General features: G+C 41.8%; 1 pseudogene; it reads right to left on the bottom strand.

The window, feature by feature from the left end:
• Positions 1-405: 405 nt before the first annotated feature.
• On the bottom strand, positions 406-517 carry LOC141417082 (U8 small nucleolar RNA; annotated as a pseudogene).
• Between the last annotated feature and the right edge of the window lie 7,270 nt (positions 518-7,787).

The following is a 7,787-nucleotide window of genomic DNA, read 5'->3' as shown; positions in this document are numbered from 1 at the left end:
CTCTGCTCATTTCTCTTCGTTCTTTTCCTCTGTGTACTTCACACTAGATGCTTTCAAATTATCTCTCTTATAATTCATAATATCTTTCTCCTTCCTTCTCAAATCTCCTAATAAATGTTTTATTTCAGCTATAGTATTTTTATTTATTTATTTATTGTTTTGTCACAAGTGACCATTTTATAGAAGACAGGAAATATACAAATGGTTCTTTAAGTTCCTGGAATTAAAACAATGTGGCATATTTAGGTGTAAAACTACAGCTGCACACAGAGAAGGCCAAGCAGGAAGATGGGTAAGCAAAAGAAAGAATAAAGAGTGAGAAAGACACCACACAGAATATACCATGGTGGGTTACAAACTCTGACAATTAGCCCAACAAAAAAATACTGTGATTGCCAGGGAGGAATCAGAGAGGAGCAGCCAGGGTGTGGTAAGTCCTGATCACAGAGATGCAAATCACATGTCATGCAAACTCCAGTCATCACGTTCAGGTATCATATTTTCAAATTCTAGATATTTCTTTGGTTCACTTTTTATTAATAGTGTCTACTTGGAGAGACATGTTTTCATGCCTATCTTTAGTTGTTTGTACATGATCCCTTTCAGCTCCTAAAACATTTGAAGTCACTGACATAAGCCTGCATGTGTCCTGTTTATAGTCTTATCAAGGACAGATGGCATCCTATTTTTGTCCTGTTTATGGACCACACATTCTTTTTTGTTTGCTTGTTTGGTGGCACTGGGGTTTGAACCCAGGGCTTTGCACTTGATAAGAGAAGCTCTGCCACTTGGGTTCACACCCAGGTTTTTGCTCTCGTTATTCTGGAGACAGGTTTTTCCTTTTAGCCTGGGTCAGCCTGGACAGTGACCTTCCTAGTTCTGTTTCCTGTAGTAGCTGGAATGACATGTGTGTGCCACCACACCCAGCTTTTACTGTTGTGATGCCGTCTTGTGAACTTTGTACCTTGGCTGGCCTGAAACCAACCACACCCAGCTTTTACTGTTGTGATGCCGTCTTGTGAACTTTTTACCTTGGCTGGCCTGAAACCATGATCCTCCTGATCTCTGCCTCCTAAGTATCTAAGATTACACACATGAGCCACTGGTGCCTGGATGACCATGCAGTTATTGTATGTCTAAGGTTTTTGGAAACTCAGCATTTAAAATGAAATAGCATAGCCCTTTGGAAATAACATTCTGTCCTCTACCCAGGCTTTGTTTTTCCTGTTTGGTCTACTTGTCATTTGCTCATTTTGATCATTTTCTGAGCTAATTTTGTAAAGCCTGTCTTCTCTGTTTGTGATCCTGAAATGTTGTTTCAACTTTGCTTTAGATCTCTGTTCTGGCTTGTACAGAGCCTCCCTAACAGCTGGAGCCCAGAGATGAGGCCACCTTTGTCCCCATGAGCAGGTGCAGAGCCAAGGGCTTCCCTGTGGACTTCTGGATCCCAGATGTACACAGACACTGAGGGTTCTTGTCAACCTGTATAGTTTTTCACCAGCCTATTGCTTGCTCTAACTGGGTCGCATAGCCTCAGGCAGCTGCAGCCTGCAACCTTAAGGCACTTGCTTTCAAATGAACTTGACAAATGTCTCCCAGGGACAGGTTATTTTCAAACTGGGTTTTGAAAAAAAGGCCTGACTCCCCGTGCTCCCTCTGACATCAGGAATGTGGGTGTTACCTGTACAGGGCATCACTGAGACAGGGAAGTGGTGATGTGGTTGGTGTCTGGTGAAGCCCCACAAAACTTGCTCTTCTTGTCAAGACTTAGCTGTGTTCTTGAATAAGTCCCCTGTGTCATAGGCACTGGCTCAGCATTCAGAGTCTTGAAAGTGCTGCTTATAGTCATTTGATCACCAGAAGTCTCTGATACACGGAATGCCAAGCGAGAAGACATGAGTGCCACCGTGGAAAACGAGCCGTAGACACTGGTTTCCAGGTTTGAGGCAGCATAAAACTCAGTAGCATTCTGAGTGTTCAGCAAATCAGATGTGGACGGAGCTTGCATTGGCCTTTGAACATACTTGGCTTTGTGGCTGCTGCTGTGTGTCCTGGGTGATGTCAGTGATGTCACTGACATCTGTCCTGGTGCCTCTGTGAGAATCAGACTGGTGAACACTGTCACCCTGGCCTTCAGGAAGCAGGGCACCGATGGAGACAGATGCTAGAGTGCAGGTGTGTGTTAGGAGTGGGGCAGAATTCTGAATGGGACCAGGGGTCCAGGATGAGAGCGGTGAGGGATGAGATTAGAAGGACAAAGATAACAACCAGGCCACTCAGAGGGGTTTCAAACATGACCCATGTGTAAGTTAAAGAATATACTAACTTATTTTTCCATTAATTCCATTATGCACATATGTATGTATCACCACTCTGCTTTTTGGAAATTGGATCTTGTGAACTATTTGCCCAGACTGACTGCCAACTGTAATTCTTCCAATCTTGGTACCCTGGATCTGAGTAGCCAGGATTACAGATGTGAACCACTGGCACCCAGTTTAATTCCTACTATTCTATAATATTATTATATTTTTCTTGGTAGAATCAAGTGCAAGCATCAGAAAATTCAAACATGAGTCATGTAAGAGTCAAAATCTCTCAAGTTTTGATAGAACCTAAGAAGTAACTCTTCTGTAATATTTGAATGTGTCTTTCACTTGCTCTTGAAAACTTGCAAGTGCATGTTGTGTGTTTCATAAGACGAGCTCATACCTAATATGCAGTGTGGCTTTCCTTTTAGCTGTTCTTGCACACTCTTCCACATTGGCAAATACAGTACCCATCGTCCTTGTCAAGCACACTACAGTTGTTTTGTGGAAGAGTCTGATGCAATTTATGACATTTTATTAAACTCTTCTAATGAATATGTAAGTTGTTTATGATGTGCCACTAATAAAAGCAGTGTTCCATTCTTACAGCTTTTAGATCCTGGAAGGAATACTCCCAGAAGATAAATTACTAGAAATTTATCCCCAGAAATGGTCAGGTTATAAAATGGTTTTAATATTTTACTAGACATTTAAAGAGTGCTTTTTTGGAGCAGCAATGGGCTTAAACTCAGGGTCTTAACACTTGCTTGGCAGGCTCTCCACCACTTAAGTCATGCTTCCAGCACACCAAAATGATTTAAAAATATATATCAGGTTATACTTCTATTAAGATGGTGGAAGAATGTCCATTCTCCACAGCTTCCAGTACAGATATTCTTAATTTTTTTAAATTAGGAGACCAGAAATGATGTTTTATTATTATATAAATTATCAGGTCTGTAAACTTCAAGATTATATCTATATATCTATATCTATATCTATATTTCCATATTTATGTTAGTGTATTAACTAGGTCATATTGTTTTTCAGCAGATTACCTAGGCATACTGTCAATTTATCATAATATTCCTACCAGATGCCCTTGTGTGATTTTCCTACTAAGACCCCATTGTCAGTAGAATGGACCATCTTTGTGGCCACAAAATCTAGAATGTAGAGCCAGACAATATGTGGCCGACAATAATTCCAATCAATAATCATTGCAAGCTTTCATAAACACAAGACAGATATTTTTCCCTTTTTATAAATTTTTATTAGAATATTTTCATTATAGGGAGGATTCATAGTGACAATTCCAATTAGACTTATATTGTACATTATTTACACTGTCTCCAATGTAACTCCCCCTCACCCCTCCTTACCCCACCTAAAGCAATTGCAAGAGGTTTTAGTTCTGTTCCATATAGGTGTATGAAGTCCATCTGCCATCCCATCACCTTAATCTCCTTCCTTCACCTCCCCCCCCACTAGAACTCCCCCACACATCCTGTACCTATTTTCAGTACTGTCTTTCATTATTAACAGTTAAGTTGATTTCAAAGAGACTTATCTATGTATTCCCCAATGTTTTTCCAAGTTCTTTCCAATTTTTCTGTGATAACTATATATTTTATAAAAGGGATCTATGAGAATTTGGTCATGTTTCCTTCCAGAAGAAAACCGCTGCCTGTGGGATCTGTTTTCTCTGTGTGATGTCTCTCTATGTGGATGACTGTCGTTCTCACGTGAACACTAGTCATGGGCTTCACCTAATCCAAACATTTGGTGCCCGCAGAGTGCTACACAGATATGTTCCTGATAATCTGAAACTTGTCCCTGCGATGAGTCAGTGTTAGCCAGTTAGCCATTCCTTAGCACAATTCCCTTCCTGCACCAGCACCATTGTTTCCAACCGATGAGCTAAAAACCCACATAGCTCTGCATTGGGCCACAGAGTCTTCTAGGCCGTCCTGTGTTAAGGATAAATCACCTTTTTCTTCTTATGTGGTATGTACAATGCGCAACGCTAAGGACAACATTTAAAGAAAGTTCTTCCCAGGTGCTTCTCTGAACCAGTTCTTGTCCTCTTCCTGCATTGTTTGCTCGGCCCTTAGCACCTCTCTCACCATCTTCCACTCAACCATAGTTCCCTTCGTTTCCATAGGTGCATCAGTTTTCCCAACAGTTACCTGTCCTACCCATGGGATGCTAAGGTCCTTGGCATCGAGACTTCCACAAAATCATGAGGCTCTGCTGGGTCTTTGTGCTTACTGCACAGACTCAGAATGTCACTCACATTCAAGCTGTAATGGCAGAGCTTTGTGGTTCATCCACTCCAGTTCATTACAGAACTCCTGGCTCACCTGCCTTCTCTGTCAGACTCTCAGCATCTCCCTGTCTCATGGCCTCCATTTTCCAGGTACCCAGCTTAGACTCTGCTGTCACCATGGAAACTCTTCCCTGCAGAGCCAGAACCCATCTCTCCCTCTTTTCCCTGCCCTTGGCCTGGCTGAGCTCTGGCACTGCAGTGTACCGTCAGCTGCTCTCTGCAACCACACCCTGAACTCCAGAGACCATTGCGAGTCTCCTTCAGATGAACACATCCTAGAAGAGGTGTCTGAACTCTCTGTCTTCCTCCCCCTCAACCCTCTCAAATCTGACTTGGCTTCTCTGCAGTCCAGTGAGACTGCACCTGTCTGGCCCCAGGTACCTTTGCTCTGCTCTGCTGTGGGCATTTGGCCATGCTCCACACACAGAGCTGCTCTCTTTGTGGATTTTTTTTTTTCATTAACTTTCCCCATTCTTCCCCATCACCTCTGAAAGTCCCTTCCTGGCAGCTCAGTGAGTAAACTTCATCCTCCCAGGGACCTGGTGGGAGTCCTTTTCTCCTCTAAGACACACATTGTCTGTAGTCCATCTGCCCAGTGAATAGCTTCAGATACCAAGTGTATGCTCCTGACTCTCTGAAGTTGAGATCTCATGTTCCCTCTTTCTTGTCTAATAGGAATCTCAACACTCAGAGCTCAAAGCAATCCTTAATTCCCTTCCACTGTCATCCGAATGTGCCATCAGCAATCCAGAGGCTTAAGTCGAAAGCTTTAGAGTTACCTGTCATATATCTTTCTGTTCCCCCGTGTTCAGCCTGATGCTTGTCTGTTCTGTCTACAAAATATATCCAGTAAATGCCACACTGCTCCAAATCCTCATAATCCTTCTTGAATTAATAGAAGAGCTGCCTAAGTCATCTTTGTCCTACTCTCCCGTTCGAAGTCTCCCTCTACGTAAGGATCCAAGGTGCTTTTCTAAAGAATCATTTTTAACAATTGTGTTCTACCTCTTTAAAATATTCCAGGGCAGTGGGGAGGAATGACCCAAACAATGTATGCTCATGTGAAAGAATGAATTAAAAAAATAAAAATATTCCAAAGCATTAGGGGAAAAAACATAGTTTATTGGCGTAGGTTGCAAAATCCTAAATAATAAGGATGAGTAAATAAAATAAGTTCATCTGACAACAACCCTAACTTCACTCACGGCCTCCCCAGCAAGAGGGCTGCTCCTGTTCCATGAGTGCAGTATGCAGGTCTCCACCTGCATCCAGGCTTTGACCCGGTGGCTCCTCTGCCTGGATGATTGCTTTTCTAACATGGAAGTCATTATTTTCTCTGACCACCCAACCCACAGAAACCACTTCAGTCGTTCTTTATCGTATCGTTGCCCTCATCTACTTAGTCAGGCATAAAAGGGGTTTCCCTCTTAGGTCATAATGGAAAATCTCTTTTCAAATGGGTCTCCTTTAAATGGAGATGAATAACTCAAGGAAATTGCTAGAAATTAGGCATAACTTGATCAACCTCGAAAAGGAAGAATTTAACACACTTTTCTTCCTTTTGCCTCACGAATATTCCTTATCAAACATGGAACTTCCCATTCTGTTTTCAGGTAGAAGCCTTCATGCATCCATTTGAATACTTTAATGCAAATTTAATTTAATATTTATGAAGCTCCAAGTTCTGTTTAGGGAAACAAAATAGACAAGGAGGGGCTCTCATGGACCTCACCTTTGGGTAGAGGGGCAGACAGTGAGCAAGCAAAGAAGATGCTCAGTTTTTATGCCATAGAAATTACTTTTTGATTTGTGTTTCTATTTCACCATTTTATTTATATTTATTTATTTATTTATTGTTTCATTTTTCTTTTATTATTCATATGTGCATACAAGGCTTGGTTCATTTCTCCTCCCTGCCCCCACCCCCTCCCTTACCACCCACTCCGCCCCCTCCCTCTCCCCCCCCCAATTCCCAGCAGAAACTATTTTGCCCTTATCTCTAATTTTGTTGAAGAGAGAGTATAAGCAATAATAGGAAGGAACAAGGGTTTTTGCTGGTTGAGATAAGGATAGCTATACAGGGCATTGACTCACATTGATTTCCTGTGCGTGGGTGTTACCTTCTAGGTTAATTCTTTTTAATCTAACCTTTTCTCTAGTTCCTGGTCCCCTTTTCCTATTGGCCTCAGTTGCTTTTAAGTTATCTGCTTTAGTTTCTCTGCGTTAAGGGCAACAAATGCTAGCTAGTTTTTTAGGTGTTTTACCTATCCTCACCCCTCCCTTGTGTGCTCTCGCTTTTATCATGTGCTCATAGTCCAGTCCCCTTGTTGTGTTTGCCCTTGATCTAATGTCCACATATGAGGGAGAACATACGATTTTTGGTCTTTTGGGCCAGGCTAACCTCACTCAGAATGATGTTCTTCAATTCCATCCATTTACCAGCGAATGATAACATTTCGTTCTTCTTCATGGCTGCATAAAATTCCATTGTGTATAGATACCACATTTTCGTAATCCATTCGTCAGTGCTGGGGCATCTTGGCTGTTTCCATATATTTCACCATTTTAAACTCCATTCTTGTCCATTCTATCTATAAAATACCTCTGCTAAAAGCCACCCTGCTCTAAGTCCTTATAATCCTGCTTGAATTAGCATCGGAGCCACCTATGTCATCTTTGTCCTGACTCTACCCTGTTTGAAATCAGGGAAGGACCTCTTGTTCTCTGATTAGTAACACCACACTGTGACTGTCCAGCTGGCTGCAGGAATTTAGTAGATAAGTGAATAGAATAAAAATAATTATTCTCAAAATAAACCAAAAGTGTCCACAAACACATTACCAATTAAACATCTAATTCCACAAACACACCTGTGCTCACTAGCATATGTAGCCACAAGAACAAGAACCAAATGTTCAACTTCTTCCATGTCTGGAACACTTCTGGTTAATTTTTAGCTTGGAGGGCTGGTGGGGTGGCTCAGTGGTAGAGTGTCTGCCTAATTTTTAGCTTGGAAGGAACAGTTGAATTCTGGAACAATTAAATATGCATAGGCAATTCAGGGGAGAACTGCTCGTCTTTGGGTGTATGTTGACTCTCCTTCTGGAGTTTGAATTTATCTGTTGGAGGACAGACCATGCAGGAGAATC

Source organism: Castor canadensis, chromosome 14 (assembly GCF_047511655.1).
Source record: "Castor canadensis chromosome 14, mCasCan1.hap1v2, whole genome shotgun sequence".
NCBI classification, from domain to species: domain Eukaryota; kingdom Metazoa; phylum Chordata; class Mammalia; order Rodentia; family Castoridae; genus Castor; species Castor canadensis.
Note: the sequence above shows the minus strand (reverse complement) of the source record. Positions and strands in the feature narration are given on the sequence as shown.